Source organism: Tympanuchus pallidicinctus, unplaced genomic scaffold (genome assembly GCF_026119805.1).
Source record: "Tympanuchus pallidicinctus isolate F22 unplaced genomic scaffold, pur_lepc_1.0 scaffold15, whole genome shotgun sequence".
Lineage (NCBI taxonomy): Eukaryota > Metazoa > Chordata > Aves > Galliformes > Phasianidae > Tympanuchus > Tympanuchus pallidicinctus.
This window is the reverse complement of record NW_026294669.1, coordinates 2,476,972-2,494,518: the sequence shown is the minus strand read 5'-3', so window position 1 is coordinate 2,494,518 and position 17,547 is coordinate 2,476,972. Positions and strand designations below refer to the sequence as shown.

The 17,547-nt window shown below is 42.0% G+C and overlaps 1 long non-coding RNA gene across 1 annotated transcript in view; it reads right to left on the bottom strand.

The window, feature by feature from the left end:
* The window catches only part of LOC128077085 (uncharacterized), a 125,066-nt gene that overhangs the window by 44,676 nt on the left and 62,843 nt on the right, over nt 1–17,547 (bottom strand). Inside the window, exons 3-4 of the long non-coding RNA XR_008204823.1 lie at nt 12,977–13,080; nt 793–915 (exon numbers count right to left, since the gene is read on the bottom strand). This is a non-coding gene — a long non-coding RNA (uncharacterized LOC128077085). The remainder of the gene's footprint in view (nt 1–792; nt 916–12,976; nt 13,081–17,547) is intronic.

The following is a 17,547-nucleotide window of genomic DNA, read 5'->3' as shown; positions in this document are numbered from 1 at the left end:
CTGATTTCTAACAATGTAGGTTTGGCAAGACATTAAAGAAGTCATGTTTACGGGAGCAACGTGCAGGCAAAACTCAGTTGTTTTCTTAGGTGTTTTCATTAGTCCTCAGCTGTTCTTACAAACACATGAGCAGCTCTGTTGCTGCTTTGCCCTCTCAGTACCTGTACTATGACTTTGTCACTTAGATAATTCATTAGCTTTCACACGCTATTTTTAAGTACAACTACCAGCTGTCCAACCTGACACGGTGCTTCCATTTACAATTTTCTGATGACTGTAAGGGCAGACAGAAAAGAAAAACCTTCACTTTAAAATACACATCCCTGTATACCAAGGGAGAGCGAGCATTCATCTGAAGTGACTAGTTAGGATGACAGTTCCACAGCGAAATATATTCTCATTTCAAGATCCCCACAGCTACTTTGAATTTAATTGCATCAAAGACCACCACGATTTCTTTCTCAAACACATGAAGTGTAGCACCAAAGATGCAACTATTGAAGAAAAACAATCTTTGGTTGCTAACATGTTGAAATCTCTTAAAAGGAACCAGAAGGCAAAAGGAAGCGTGACTGTGCACCAACGGGGAGTTACTGATTGTGAGAAATTGCAAAGCTAGAAAGTTAAGCTATCTGCAGGGCACAGGGCTGTGCATGAAAACGTGCCCCTGTTCGAGGTGAAGGAGGAGCAGTGGGCATAGTAGGCAAACTGGTCCCAAGCTCTACTTCAGCAGCAGTGGGGACAGATATGAGACCTGATAAGTGTACAACCAAAAGTTCCAAGTATTCTTACCTTCTGGGAGCTGGGCACGTGGAAACAGAGGTCACCAGGCATAAAGAAGCACTGCAACTGCTAACAGCCACGGTGATCTCGTTCTGCAGGTCAACTGTGCAATGTTTTGAAGGGCGAAATTCTCTGTATGTAAAAAAGATACAAGATTCTCAATGAATTTTGCAATTTTTAAAGCAGAAAATTTCCCCCCCTACTAGGTGACATTACCCAGGAAACTTCATATTTTATAACTAGACAGCAGCAAATGGTTGAACAAATGGTAAAGCATCAGTAATAGACAGGTAATAATGGGTTTGTTATACAGATAACCTGGACATGTTAAATGAGAAATGCTGAACTAGGAGGAAGTAAACAGAAGTTACTAAATTGTGCTACTCTAACACTTCCCATTCTGACAGAATGCATGAATCATAGATAAGGATGAATATTCGTCACAGCTGTGATTTCAGCATCAAAAAGAAATAATTTTAGCTCAGATTCTACGGGAATTTCCAGCAAATTTGTCAGTTCAGCCAACCGGATGCCGGACTTCTCTGTGATCTTCTGCAAACGTAGCTGTATTTGGGTATGAACCTGCAGGGCAAGAAGAACTCACTTTTGAAACCACATTGATGACTAACATGGCTGCGTCCTGGTGTGTTGTTGGATGAGGCCAAAGCACTCCACATGCTGGGACACCAGGCTGTGTTTTGATGGGTTTTAAGTGCTTTTAAGCTGACGCCTGCACAGAATACTTTTAATTTGAAAAAGCTACAGAAATACGCAAATACAAAAACGCTGAACTGCAGTTTTTCATTTTTGTAATAAAAAATGATGCCCTTATGTTTTCTGCTTTGATAAAGCAGAGTGTTTTTATTCTTGGCAATGACAAAACTCAAGTTCCACCCGCAGTCCTGACTCACTGAGAGCGTATGCTAGGGGAAGTGGCCTAGCTTCATGAGCCTGCATTACAAGCTATAGCTGGCAGCAAAAAATGAATAGCTTATATCCCCAAAAAACAAAGAAGATTCTGGAGTAAACAAAGTATTTGCGAGTTCAGATTGAATTCTACAGCTGAATAGAGGAGATCTGAAATTTGGAAAGTACTGAAAAGCTCAAAGCAAAATATTTTGTGTGAAACACAGTATTGCATTCAATTCTATGTTAGTTGTGGCTACATTTTCAGTTTAGGCACTAAACTGAAAAACTGACCACAATCCTGACATAAAAGAATAAAATCCTGCCTTGCAGTGTTCTTTTACATCATGCCAAAACATCGATGCATGCCTATCTTTAACCTCCCTGAGTTCAGCTGGATTTTCATAATTATCTGGGCAATTACCCAAGAAAGAAAATCATAAAATGTCTTTAATAAACTCTAACATTTTTAAAGTTATTTTCTGGATTACAGTTAAGCCAGTCTAATAGCTTGCTGTAGTGGGAAGGTGTTGTCCTGCTGGCTCCTCTCCTCCGCTGTTTGGCTCACACTCTGCCTCTCCCATTTTGCCTTTGGAGTTTGTCTCACTTTGCAGTGATTCAGTTGAGAAAATGAGATAGCAGAGAACCAGCTACACAAAAAACAGCAAGTACTCTTCTGCCAATATAGCTCCCTGAACCAGCTCACCACTGGGCAAAGGACCCAGAGAGCGTGCAGCAGCATCACGTGGTTAGGTGAACGAAAAAAAAAGATGACTATATATATAAATATATTAGAACATCAGCTAATTTTTTCATTGCCTTAGCTCTGGACGGTCTAAGCTCTAATGTCAAACCTTATGATGAGCTCCAGCAGCCCTCTGTTTTAAGAATCCACTATTTGTACCTTCTAGGCTGAGCTCACTCCTTTCAGATACAAACATTTTCTTAAGCTCACTTGACACAAGCAAAATAATTTCTTACAGATCAAGAAGTCCTTTAAAGGAAAGAAGTATATAGGACATCACAAAGACTGATATACTCTTATGCATGTTTTGAACAGCTCACAATTGTTCTTTCTGCCAAGCCTCTTATTACTTATTGCTTCTTATTATGGATTGCATTCAGAGGAAGAAGCTGTACTGTTGACCAAGATGTCCACTGGGTGCAGGCAGGATGAACTTGCTTTCTGCACAGAGCCTTCATCCTCAACGTAAGCTACTCAGGGAACAGGGTAGGCATTAAATATCAAGTATTCCACAGGATGATATTCAGGCATATCACTGGGGTGTGATCCATCAGCTGCTTCACAGCTTGAGTTCAGCAAATACAGTTTTTCCTCTGGAAATCCTGCCTAACTGGTTAAAGGGAATTTTCCATCTTCTGCACCAGCTCTACAACAAACAGCAAAAAACAAAGCACGCCTACAAGTAGCTAAAGCTGACCCGAGACCATCCCCAGTGCCTCAAGTCCTCCTCCAGCCTCACATCTTCCTCGCAGAGGGGGGTTCAGGATCAGATCCGAGGGCCCGCTCCAGAGGGCTCAGCCTGTGTGCTGATGGAGCCTGGCAGGGGAAGGGGCCAGCCTTCATGGCAGCTTTGGGCGATGGCTTCGTGTTAGCTGGCCTGAGGCAGGCAGGAAATCTTCCGCCTAAAATAGGCGCTGTTCTTCTACACCTCCTACTGAACAGTGGGTACGCTTCGTGAACAGAGACTTTTGAAACGGATTCAGAAGAGCTCTGAGGAATGTATCAGAAAGTCCATATGGTTTTGCCAAATCAAGTATGCAGAACTGGGTAAATTTAGCCGTGCGCTTAAGATCTAAAATTTGTCTTGTTTGACCCAACTGGAAGGAACACAGTCATGAGGCACTGCACACACAGCGCTCTAACCTCATCTCGCTAAGGTCAATCAGGGATGAGTAACACATTACTTAATGTGTGGAAACAAAAGGACACCTTATTTACCAGGGAGGTGCAGGGGAACACAAAGCACCACCCAGACAGGTCGCAATAACGCTATTTTCTGTAACGTGTTTAAGGTAGTGAAGTTACAAGTGACAAGTGGTTGGCACTTTGACAGCTGGCCCTGCGTTTCCAAGTTTTCTCCTGCAACCCAGAAGACTGAAAGCTTTGTTTTACACGACGGCTGAAATTCTGCCGTTCTCAGACAAGACATGAGGTCGTACGAAATACTGAACGCTGCTCATGGTAAAAATCCCAGGTGCCAAACATGGGGGTATGGCTGCATGGAGCCATGCACAGGATGGCACTCCACCACGACAGCTCAACCCACAGTGCCGTGGGCCCGCAGCCCTGCCAGCTCACTGCCAGACCCCACTCAGTCCTGCAGGCCACAGCTCTGCACTGCTGGCCGTTCTGCTTGCATGTGGGCTAATGCAGAGCACAGCAAACTGTGCAACCAGCAGGCAACGTTTCTGCACACAAAATGAAACAAGGACATCAGTTTTCTGGCATAACTGCCGGGTCAAAGGAGTGGATAGTAATCAAGCAGCACGCACCACGAAGCACCACGAATTCACACAGCAACACAGGTTGTAAGGGTATCTGCAGCACTGATGAGTATTTCAGGGTAAGCATGCAAAAGGCAAAAGGTGAGACTGACCTTTCAGACAGTTTTGTACAACTGACACAAAAGGTGGAAATGCAATGCTTTTATAAAAGGAAACACATGTAACAACAGGCCTAAGAGAAACAAATGGAAGTTTTTCGGCAGTGCAACTCACAGATTTACGCAGACTTGTTTTTAATGCTCACTTTCAGTCATGCTAACCCAGCCCCTTCAGTGTGCACACAGTTGGGATCCGTGCAGCTGACGGTCAGGACTTCATTCTGGGAACAGTGAAACCCCACAGGATCCTGCAGGAGGATCCCAGCAGTGAATGAGAAGATGGCTTCATCTTCCAAGTCCTCAGCAGTTTAAAAAACATAATAATGTTTTACAAAGATATCAGCCCATGTGGTTATAAAACTCTCATCATCCTCTTTTTCTCCTGAACTTTTAAATCAGTCTCCACACAGCTGAGGCAGCAGCAGCCTAATGGCTTCAGTGTTTTCTTACAAGGAAAATGTTGACAGCATATAGATTTCCCCATGAGCTGCAGTCTCTGAACACAAGCTCCTTATGTATATGTATATGTATATCCCTTTTGTTTTTGTTTTTGAAAAAATCAGACTCTGGTGCTTCCTAACCAATACGCACTACTATCAGTACTAAAAAAAACATATAGCTCTTCGGATTCTTTTTCCCATTTTTGTGATAAATACACATACAACTGTGTAGGATTTCCCACGTGAAAAGTGTTTGCTGCCACAAAAGGAAGCATGAAAATGGTTTTCATCAGCAGATCTTACAGCTCTTTTACGAAGCTCTCTTCTTTAGCAGATGAGGAACCTGAGACTTGGGCAGACAAAGCGACTTGCCTGAGGTCACCCAACAAGGTGTTACAAGTTGGGTTTCAGCTGCACAAGTGTTCTCCTCTTGTGACTTCAGGACAATGTGGAATAAATCCACGATGTGTTAGAACATCAAGAAAGATTTTACAGCATCAGATTGCAAGGGATTATTTGTTGGGAGCAATGTCTCCCCTCAAAAGATGCACACTGGGAATCTAAGATGGAAGGAGAGAAGGCAATGGTGGACTAAGCGGGAAGGGCAAAGAGTGCATTGGCCTGGATGCATCTGTCCTGCCTAAAGGCAGCTGCAGCTCTTTTCCTATCAACTTGGTGGGAAAGTACAGTGCTAATGAAAGAAGTGCACTGTGGGTCATTGCTTCACTAGCCTGACCCTGCGGTGTGAAGACTACAGATCTGCCACTGTGAGTTTTAAAATGTGCTTCTTGCATAATAAACACTTGTTCTGATGGAAAATGACCTGCAATATCTCTGTTAGGTTTCTAAACAAAGCAGGTATTTAAGCTAAACAGTCTCTCAGTGCTTGATAGCAGCACACATCCATGCTGAGCTCTCCTACCAGGTCTAGCTCTGCAAAGAGCCCAGCACAATCAATGTTTGGCAGCTGGAAAAAGTCATAACAAACACCTGTATTATTTAGTGCCCTGTAGTTGTGTTAGACTGTATCTGGGCAGGCACATGGATATTTTTGTCATGTCCCATGCAGTATTTCGTCACCTGTATGAATTGTCCTATGCCTTGCTACTGAAAGAGCAGCTGAAAGGTCACACTGCAGAAGAAACATTTGGATGAATCTCTTGTAAAGATAAGGAAGCTTATCTTTAGAAGTAAACTGTGAATCGGAGCAGCTAACCATTAGCACGTAGAAGTTGTATTTTATTTAGTTAGTAGAGCAATGCTTCACTTTTCTCTGGTAATTTTCTACATATCTGCATATATTCTGCATGTACTCTTGTGCTTATTTGAGATTCCCATGATGCACAAATACTGCAGTGCAAACAGAGCATGCTGTGAATGCAAGACACATTTTCCCACAGAATTGTTTAAAATATAAACTCAGGGCCTGATTTGCTAAGCATTTGTTTTCTTAACATTTCAATATTTGGAAAGAAAATAGATGGTTCGTACCCAGTAAAACATTCACATTCACAAAAGAACCAATGGTCCCTTTAATTTGTTGCTCAGAAATCTGCAGTACTCTATAAATAAATTTCTGCCTGCTCTTTTGTATTTGTATGAGTAGAAATTCTCAATAACAAAAACTTTAGCACTATATCCTCGAGGCGTGAACCGACAATGAAAGCAGTTATTTTGACTACTTGCCTGTTTAAACAAAAGAATAAAAAGTCCACGGTATTTAAATCTGCAACATGGAAGTAAATTCTGCTGTTTGACAGGTATTTAATGAAGTACCACAACTCATGCTTGGAAAACAAGAAGACTACGCAGTTGTAAATGTTAGCTGGCATGTCGAATACTTCCTGGTGGTCTGAGTTCATAGTTTTACATTTGTGTTTCGAGGGCTATAAATGAAGACAGTTTTACATTTGTCACCTTGTCTTGTTTGAAAGCGCTCTTGAGCAGGTCTTGAAAGTAGCAACTTTGATGCTCAACCCACCCTGTCTTACCAGAGGTTACTGATGTACATTTACAGTGCTATCTCAAACGGGAACAACCCAACATTTTCCAATCTCAGTGTACTTGTCACTCCCAGATGCACGACCGTTTTCATACATCTTAGTGAGCTTTGCTCACAAATGCAAGAGGCATATATTCTAAATCACATCAGCTTGCAGCAATTGTTAATTTGCAGCAGTGCTAACAGCCTGTGAAAATGAAAGGTTTGAAGTAATTGTCCCCTCTCCTTTGGCACAAAGCAATTCCCACTGTTGAGGAAGTTCCAATGACAGACTGGGGTGAAATACATTAAAAATGCTGTTTCAGCAAAGGAAGATCTGTTGTAAGTAGACGTTAGGGAATGATCACAAAAACATCAAGCCTTTAGCTTTGTGAGTTCAACAAAATAATCTATGCAGGACTTATTTGAACACTTCAGCTGAAGAGTACAAACTGACTTAACAGATCTGGAAGCTACCTTACCAGTACGTTACTCTTCTTTGCGTCTGACTGCGTTCACTTTTAAGCCCTGCATCTGATTCGAACAAACCAGAGCTGAATTCTTAAAGCTTAGCAGGCTCTATCGAAACTTTCAACTTCTCCATGCCAAAGAAGGTAACACTTGTGAAGGCCACGTGGGGTATGCATTACATAGATCCGTTACAGCGCAGAAGAGAGGTCCATGAGTCAAGGCTGACCGCATTACTCACGCACAGGGAACGTGTAAGTTCGTTACGCAGGTATCCTCGAGGTAATGTCCAAACAAAACTCACAGCAGCACACAGTGTGTGCTGGACAACTCATCTGAGTACTACAGAAACGTTACGGAAAATTTTCAGCTGTTTTTGCTGGAAATCCAGTACTCTAGCACTAGCAGCAGATGCTGTATGCACTCATTTTGAAAAGTGTTGAACACCCAGAGAATGAAGGGAAGTCAACAGCAGCTGTATGCACTCAGCACCTCTGAAAATAGCAGCTACACAGCCTTGAGGTCTTAGGTATTAGGGTTTCAATTAGACAGAGGAACATTAAAACAGATTCATTGTGAAACTGCTTTAAAAGCTGTTTAGATACATAATACTCAAATTCAAATACACGCATTTTTCAATTCTTCCAGACTTCAAAGCAAGCACTAAAAAGCATATTTAGTCCAAGTTTTCATAATTTCAGTAATATAAAGCATTAATATATTGCCTTCATGTTTATCTGTAGTGCATATTTTCTCCAAAAGAAGCAGGGACAGCTAGGAGCCCTGCAGAAGATGAATCCAACCTCCATTCTCACAAAGAATTAGATATGTTAGGAGCACAGGCATGTTCCCATTAAACCTCACACCAACAAGCAAGGTATGGCATTCAGCACGCCTCTCCTGCCTAAGCTTCTTTTTTGGAACTACAACACAGGACAGGTGCTAGGAGTCAGTTACCATCAGATGATAAATAATCACAGCTAGCTATTGAACCAGATCGTAAGGAAAGACTTCTGGGATTGGAAGGTCAGGAGATGTAGAGGATACGTGCTTATTTGCTGTCATCTCTGCTGCTGTGAGCAGCTTCCACAACCATGTCCCTTCTTTGGGATTTTGCCTAAGGTCTGATTTCATTTATGATTCTCAGATCAGGCTAAGGTAAAGCTATTCCAATTATTCAAAACAGCTATTCTTGAAACAGGGTCACAAGAGCACTCCAGCAATGCCAAGCAACAGAAGCTCACAAAGGTACACATCCTCTGCACTGCATGAGCAGTATGAGGAACAAGCCTGGCAGGGGCTTTCATCAGTCAGTTGATATGTTTCTAAATCCCAAGCAATCTTGCAATATATCACCTGATAGACAGCATCTCACAGTGTGATTTTGGGGTGGTTCTGTGCGGAGCCAGGAGTTGGACTTGATAATCCTTATGGGTTCCCTTCCAACTTGGGATATTCTGTGATTCTATGATACATGTCTGAGCAATAATTTTGATTCATAGAGTTTGTGGAAGACAGAAGGAAAAGGCAAAAGACCTCTTTCTTACATTTTGGTTCAAGCAACACCTATCTGAAGCTAACAAGAGGATCAAGACATTGGAACTGGGTCTACCTGGTAATAAAACCTTTTGCAGATTGGGATGTAATAACATTCAGTATTTATTTTTTGTATATAAAAATATATATATATTTGTATTTATACAAAGTTACTTTGCAAACCAGTCATTTCTGTGGAGTTCATGTGCAACCCTAGGCAACAAAGGAAAGAAACTAAACATTGCAATCTGTAACCAAAAGCAGAACAAATAGCTCCAATACAAAGCACGGCCAGGGTAGGCAGCTCAGAGTGAAAATGCTGCACAGGAATTTGTACACTGCTTTAACTCAGCTTTCAGGAGCAGTGGAAAACTGAAGCAGGAGTAGTAGTAGTTTTACAGATACAAAAGGAGACATACTAACAAAACAAAAAAAAAAAGGCCAAAGAATCAGGAAGTGGAGGAATAAATGACAGTGGTGCAGAGCAGAGATGTGTCTCCTTCCATTTAGACAAGCAGACATACTCTTACAATTTAATGGATTATAAGGACTCAAAGATATTTACTGTCTAGCCACGTAAGTACATTCTAGCTCTTGATATGCTTTTAGCATTGAAACCAGTCATATATTACATCAATGTTATTCTTGTTTGTTGAAATAAGTGAATAATTTGGGGAGCACATTCAATTCACTGTTTTTACATTCCCTTGTTTCATCTGTTCTCATTTTCCACAATATGCTGTATGGAAAACTACAGCTGAAGTACCAACATCTTAACTGATTTGCCCAAATACACACTAAATTAATCACATACAGGCTAAGTTGTTAGGAATATGACATACACAGCCTTTCCATTTCTCAGTGTGCGGACTTCAAGCAATTCAAGGACATAATTGTGCTGTTGATGGTTAAACTCCTATTCTTGGGAAAAAAAATAAACAGAAGTGGATAGAAATGTTGCTTCTATTGCTGAAGAATATACTTTCTGAAGTTACTGCTACTGATATTTGGTGGCATTGCTTCTAAACCTATTTTCCACAGAATCTTTTAAACCTTTTTTTTCCTTTTCCTATTATAGATCTTGAAATTCTGCTAATCAGAGATAGCCATTGGAAACAGAAACATCAGCCATTAAAATTCCCATAATACTGACTTGAAACACAATACAACAGTGTTTACTTTATTGCTTTGGTGTGGGCTGGTTTGTTTGCAGTCAAACCGTAATTTATACTGGCTCCTCACATATTGATATGTTGAGGAAATAAATAGTAAATACTATTTCCAATCCATCTGTTTCGCTTGTTAGAAAAACAACAGTCAGAAGCTTTTCAGAATTGTGTTTTTCCTGTACAAAACCGAACAGCGAGCTGCATTTCTGCCATGCTCGCAGTGCTCAGGGTGTAAGTCTGGATGAAGGGTGGCTCAGGCTGGGCTCCCAGCTCTCCCCGCAGCCCCGGCCCTGGCAGAGGTTTGCAGTTTGCAGTGACAAATGTCTGGAGGAGACCCATGGCATCTGCGAGCCTGGCGAGAGCCGGCACAAGCTGCGGTTGGCTCTCCTTGCTGCTTCTCTGTCTGACACACGGCTGCCATGGAGAGGAAATGGCACACACCTAGCTAAGAGCTTTCTATTAACCTCGCAGTGAGGAGAATGCAGCTGGCTCTCCCATCATTCACCTGCCGCTTGTGGAGTGGAGATGCTGCCTGTAGATACAAAGAGATTTCTGCCTCGTCTTCAATTCTTCACAGGCAAAGGAAGGCCCTTGTCTAAGAGAAACACGCAGCCTATGCAAACAGCCTAATGTATGACCCAGTGCCAGACTGCAGCACGCTGAAAAGGCTCTACTGAATCAGAAACACTTCTGAAGAAAGCAGCCTGGTTAACTACATTCAATTGCAGCCGTGTCACTGGCTTTAAGCAAGCATAATACCACAGTGCAGCAGCCTCACAATGCCTTGGCATGCATCTGCATTTTTCTGGCATTCAGCAATGCCACCTTCTAGTAGACACCATGTAAACACTCACAGTAACAAGTTGTATTAAAATATGAAGCTGACAGAACACCGTTAAAGATCACAGAACCGTGAAGGGTAGGAAAGACCGCCAAGATCCCTAAGTTCAACCTCACCTACCCCACCATGCCCACGTCCCTCAGTGCCACATCCCCACGGCTCTGGGACACCCCAGGGATGGTGACCTCACCCCACGGCAGCTGTGCCACAGCCCGACTGCTCTTTGGAGAAGAAATTGCTCCTAACACCCAACCTTGCCATTTTGACTACCAGGTCACAGACACCAAAGGGGGCATGGCACTATCTTTGGCCTGTTGGGCTGATTAGTTCAGTAGGAAAAAAAAAAAAAAGCTTAATTAAAAATAAATAAATAAATACATAGAGATGGCTTACGAGTGCTCGGGTGTATGCCAGAGCTGCCAGAAAGCACCTGGTTACTGGCAAAAGGAGGGGAAAGGGGAAGAGAGGGGAACACGAAGTCTTACTTCTGGTCCCAGCCCATGAGACAAGACAATGGAAAACTGCATCTCTGTCAGGATTCCTGTTCTGCTCAAAGACAAAATAACTTGGAAAACCACATTTCTTTTCTTGGGATGGACATTTTCTGAACCTAAGTAGCTTTAGTGCTAATAAGCTCAAGAGGAAAAAACGTATTTGTTGATTCTTGTAAAAAGATCAAGCTAGCAGCTTTGAAGAGTGCTTTCCACATGCAGGCAGTACCTTTTTTTAAATACTGAAACTGTTGTGGTGGATATGAGTTTCACATTTGAACCCTGAGCTACATGATGAGCTAATCTAAACCACTGGATTCACAGAGCTGTTGCTGAAGCCAGTAAAAATATTTCATAATTACTTTTTGCTTCCTTTTTTGCCGATAACAAATGCCATCATGCTAAAGCTCAGAAACAAACTGCTTTCCAACACTTCAAGAACAAATGCTGACCTAACTACCAGCAGCACTTGGAACAGTAACCAACAGCAGGAAGTTTCTCACATGCAAGTTACCAGCTACAAGTTTCGGATACTCACCAGACTTCTGCTAACAGGAGACACTTGATTTTATTTTCTTTCTGTGATTTTGAGCACTCTCCTACCACAAACACTCAGAAGAATTTTTCGATGTATTTTAAGTGTATTCCATATAAAAACTTACATTCCATATGATACAAACTGACACATTTTTGCATTTCATTTTGGAGCCTATCTTGGTCAGCACCAGATCTTTTTTTTAAAAAAAAGAGTTTAATATTTCTTTTTGGTTAACTTCCAGTCCTCAAACAATAGATTAAAATGCACAGTCCTTCTCAATCCTGATACCTCCTCCATTTGGGACCATTGTCTTTTTCTCTTTTGACTTCTGTAGACTGAAATGCAATGCTTTCATCTGCATCTACTGCTAAAAGCCATTTATCCCCAGCCACAGACCAGCCCCTACGTGTCTCATTAAGCACAGTTACATCTGGCTCTTAAAATCCCAACCAGACCATTTCTTGCCTAGCAGTAGCATACTGATGAAAGAAGCACTCTGCTCATGGCTTTGTTAATGACAAATATCCCATCCCATTACTTGGGGAGGTTGGACTTCAACAGCACCTTGCTTTTCAAAAACTGACTGCATTAGTACAGACATTTTTTAAATAATGTTTTGTTGGGCTTTTTTTTTTATAATGAGAATAATCAAATTTAATTAAAGGGTACATGTCAGGTAAACCATTGCACTGTGGATTAATTCAGGTGGGTGGTGGTGGACTGGCTGTTGGGATTTTTCTTGAAGCTCCTCCTAAAGTCAATCAAGAATACTCCATCCTCAAGAAGATCCTAGCAATGCAGAGAAGGCATGAAAACCATCCAGTGCCCATCAGCCTTCTTAAAGTTGGATGATTTGATTGCAAGTAACTGGCATACTACATCACCACAGTCTAATTAGATATAATTAATCAACTCTGAACCAATTACTTCCAAAAGTCCCCACTGGGCCTTTTCAGGTGGCAGGAATGTCAGGAATTCCCGATTCTGGCATGCAGGAAGGAATTCCAGACTAGCTCCTACCATTCATATTGGCTTCTTTTCAAGAGCTTCCATCGGATCAATCCTGTGGCAGCATAAACTAAACTGAACAAAACAAGAAAGGAGCAGGCAAGCAGGAACCCAGCCCTAAATCACTCAGGATTTCAGAGCAGCAAATAGCATCTTGTGTCATGCTGCATGCCAACAAGCAGCCCTACCTGCAGGCCGCAGGCACAGCATCCCTCCACAAGAAGCTCTCAGCAGTCAGCTGGCTGTGCTACTGGAACCAGCTGTATGTTCTATGCAGCTCCTACAGGTTGCTCTACAAAAAAATAGTTGCTTTAGCCCAACCTAGTGCTAATAAAAAAAAAGTCAGATCTGTCCCCAGAGTGAATCGCCACAATTTATCTTTGCAAAAGCAGATGGGAAAAGCAGGATCTTGGATGTTTCTGTAGGACTTTACAGCCAAGTGCTCATGGTCTAGCAGATCTTGAGCTTTCAAAACATGGCATTCAAATAATGGACAGCTGACATAACTAAGCAAAGCTCTGATCCCTTCATGAAACATGCCACTGTCAATATGAGCTGGATTGGCTAAATGTATGTCACTACCTGAAAACATCAGGGCAGCCTCAGTAGCAATCTGAAGAGCACAAAGGAGACCAGTGCACCACAACATGAATGGTATCAGAACAGGCTGAAAATCTTCCATACTACAGGTGAAATTGCTAATCCAACAGCATTAGCATCAACACAGCTTCAAAATGAGTTCCTTAATTTTATTCTATTATGAACATTAAGGTTGCTTAGATAACACCAACAATCTTTCTAACAATTAGCAAACATTGTGTACAGTGAGATTGTTAAAAAAAAAAAAAAGATACATTACATGCATATGATCTCAAGCAAATCTGTCAAAGGAGTACCAATTAGCTCCGTGACGGCTGGTCCTAACAAGCCAACAGATATAGTGAGCCCATTATAAAAGTAGTAGCCTGAAGTACCCTCCTTCATTCAGAGTCACGAGCCAGAAGAAGACTCAATTTAGCCCTTTGAAACATTCCTCTCCACCCACAAAAGCTGCAACTTTCATCTTAGAAATTCTGCCTGTGGTACAACCAGCAAATTCCTCAGCTGGAAACAAAGGAGCATTGCTGTCATCCAGCAGCTGTAGGCTGAGGAACTTCCTGCCTCCAGCCAGCAGAAGAACTCCCCAGCTAGTGCTGCAATCAGCATTTACCAACCTACTTCCCATTCTCTGTTCTGTGTCCAAGCTTGCCTCCAGCCAGAAGGAAAAGTAGGCAGCCTCCTGCAAATTTCCCTTTCTTATATTTATACCTGCACACAGCAAGCAAGAACTCAGGAAGAAAGAGTAACCAGACAAGGTCATAAACATAATAATCGTAAGGTCCATCTGACCTCTTTTTACTTCAAATCTTTATTCTGATTTAATTCATGACTGTTTTTCCTATTTGTTATCAGCTATCATGATGAGCTTACAGCATGAAGACATTCTCTATCTCTGACACCACCCTCAAAAATCCCCAGTAACTCTTCTTCTTCCCTATCCCGTCAGATAAAAGTTTGTAAGATGTAGACCTTTCTCTGGAGATCCTGAGATCCTCCTGTTCAAAAACAAGTTGATAACATTCAACACATGCATCCAGAAAACACTCACTTAACAGAAGTGAATCTATCCCTGATGCTTAAAGCAATGAGAATGCTGCAATGTACTATTTGTAGCTGGCTAGCATAGACCAGCAGAAGGACAGATCTTTCTTTGGTAGACCACCACTTGCAGTAGGTATTTCGTGTTACAGACCCTGAGCAGTCTGCTGGCTGCTCCTAACTGGTGTGAATAACACTACCTGGGTGACTATTCCAGTCGTTTTTCCTTGAGACTGCAAAATAGAAGGAAGCAAAAAAGAAGTGCCCCTGTATATCACTGCAGAACGCTGAACACACACCATCTCAAAAGTTAAGCCTAAGCTTGACTCAGATCTCTTCTTAAAATCTACTTGTGCTGATGCCTACTACAAACTGGGCAACAGATGATGGTTGGGAAAAGGCAAAGTAGCCAGAAATCTTGCAAGCCCTGTTTTGTACATTACCCTGAGCAGGGCAAACACATGACTGTAGCTTTGGCAGGCTCTGGAGATCCAGATTCAAGTACACCCAGTGCTGCAGTCTGTGAAGCCCCCTGGACAATCAGGAACATCACAAAGAATTTACAAGCTTCCTCAGTTATTCCAGGGCTCATGAAAAAGTGCCAAACCTTCAGCCACCAGGGTTTGTTTTCCAGTACATTTTTCCATGGAAATGGATATTTAACTTCTTCAATTTTACATCCAATTACATTGTGCATATACAGGTGCTCCATTTTTAGAAATGGATTTTTTTCAAACAGTTCAGGGAAAAAACTTGGAGTTACATGCACATGCCTACAGTAGGACTAAATACCATAATTGCTTTCCATGCATATTTAAATGTTAATTTTGCTTGAAATATTTAGATGATTTCCTCACACCTATGAATAAATAATCCCATGCTTACGTGTGCATTATTTGTATGCACAGAAAAAAAATATAGCCATAAATCTTAAAACCTTATTTGCATCATCCAGTAGGTTACAACCAGCCAGCAGAGAGGAGGGAAAGGACATGAAATCTAATAGATCTTCCTTCTGAGAGATGACTGTTTTCTTTTAAATCCAGGTAATAGATGGCGTGATGCCCACATGCTCTGCTTTACAGGCTGCCACTAACTGAAATTTTGCTTTCTCAGAGGAGTTTGTCAAGATCTGTAAGAAAATTGCTTACACTGACGCTTTGAAGATATTCAGAAGAACTATGAGAAGCTTCTTATAGCAGTCCCTCAATGTCAACCCCAGCAAAAGTAATTGCTAGGGCAGCGCAACGTATAACAGCAATGAGATCACACAGTTGCTAAGTGCAAATGAGCAAAAGAGGCAAGGAAAGCCTCTCATGCTGTTCATACAGACCAAAATAATCATGTCTGTTTAAGAAACCATTAGGCATTGTATATAACAATGCTGCTTTTGCCCAAAGCCAGGCTGAAGATGAGAAGTCCAGTTTTCAAGGCCATGCAAGATGAAACACTGAGGAAGAAATAGACTGGATACAGACTTGCTCATTCAAACAAAATCTGCAAATGCTGCTTCTCCTTCTAAAGGAGGCATCAAAGAACAACTTATAAATTCTCTCAATCTTGTCACAGATGTCTTGTCTCACAAAAAGGTGTGTGAGTTCTCTTGCCCTTTCCTTTGCTTCCTCCATCATTTCTGAAGTTCACGCTGAGCAGTGTTTCATCTTGCTTGGCCAACCCTCACACCATCAGTCATTTCTGTAACATCACCTGGTGCTTCATGTGTTGTGGGGTGCTGTCACAGTTTTCTTCTGCCTTTGGGACTGCAGCCTGGTCTGTGACATCTGTTAAAAAATGCTACTTGTGTCTAATGGAGAGCAGCTTAAAAAGACTATAATTAAGGATACGCCACGACTGTGTTCAGTCCAGGAAGCCAGGTCATTTCAGGTTCCCATAAATAGAAAGTGACAATGCAGTTGAAAAAAAGACTCAGATTTTTTTGTTGCACAATTTTTCCCCTCCTGTTCCTGATTTAATGCCAATGTAACCAAAAGATTGACCTACAAGGGCTCAGATTTCCTTCCTGTTTCTTCACTCCCATCTCCGAGTTTCAAATTAGTAAATTTATGTTATCTGCAAACCCTGCTATAGTTCTCTTAAACACAGTTATACACACTGTTGAATGAATCAGCAGTAAAAGAATGAGCTAACTCCCACAAAACACCATCAAAGGTTATATCAACATAGTGATGGCTGTTTAGAGTGGTTTCCTTAGAAAACAAAGCTAATGTAAATACATTAGTTAGTGACTTCTTCTTAGTCTGTTTTTCCAATTCAGCAGTAATTTTGAACCATGGACCAATTTCAACCCTATTGAATCATAGAATCACAGAATGGCTTTCCTGGGTTGCAAAGGCCCACAGTGTTCATCCAGTTCCAACCCCCTGCTGTGTGCAGGTCGCCAACCAGCAGCCCAGGCTGCCCAGAGCCACATCCAGCCTGGCCTTTAATGCCTGCAGGGATGGGGCATCCACAGCCTCCTTGGGCAGCCTGTTCCAGTCCCTCACCACCCTCTGGGTGAAAAACTTCCTCCTAATATCCAACCTAAACCTCCCCTGTCTCAGTTTAAAGCCATTCCCCCTTGTCCTATCACTGTCCACCCTCACACACAGCCGATCCCCCTCGTGTTTCTACGCTCCCTTCAAGTACTGGAAGGCCACCATGAGGTCTCCCCAGAGCCTTCTCTTCTCCAAGCTAAACAATCCCAGTTCCCTCAACCTTCGAATGAAAGGATGGAAATCTCAATGCCATTAAGGATAGCTGGAGTGCAAATCAGAGGTGCTCAAAACGCTGCCCTGCTGTAAGCATCAGACTCCAGCGAAAGATGCCAAGCTGAAGTTTCCCTAATTACCACTATCATCAGTTCTAACTCCATTTGTTTCAGAAAAACTAAGTTTGACCATATCTTGAACAGGACCAGAAGCACTCAGTTGTTTGGTTTCACGAAGGACCCATTACAAAGAGTTGAGAGGCAGCAACTCACAGCTGCTAAAGCCTCTGGACTAAACGCCATACTTATTTCACTTGCTTGCTACAGACAAGAACAGGCAATTCACAGGCATGTCATCAGTCTGGAAGATTTTATTTGGCAACACACTTCGTTTACCTCAAGCTCCACAATATC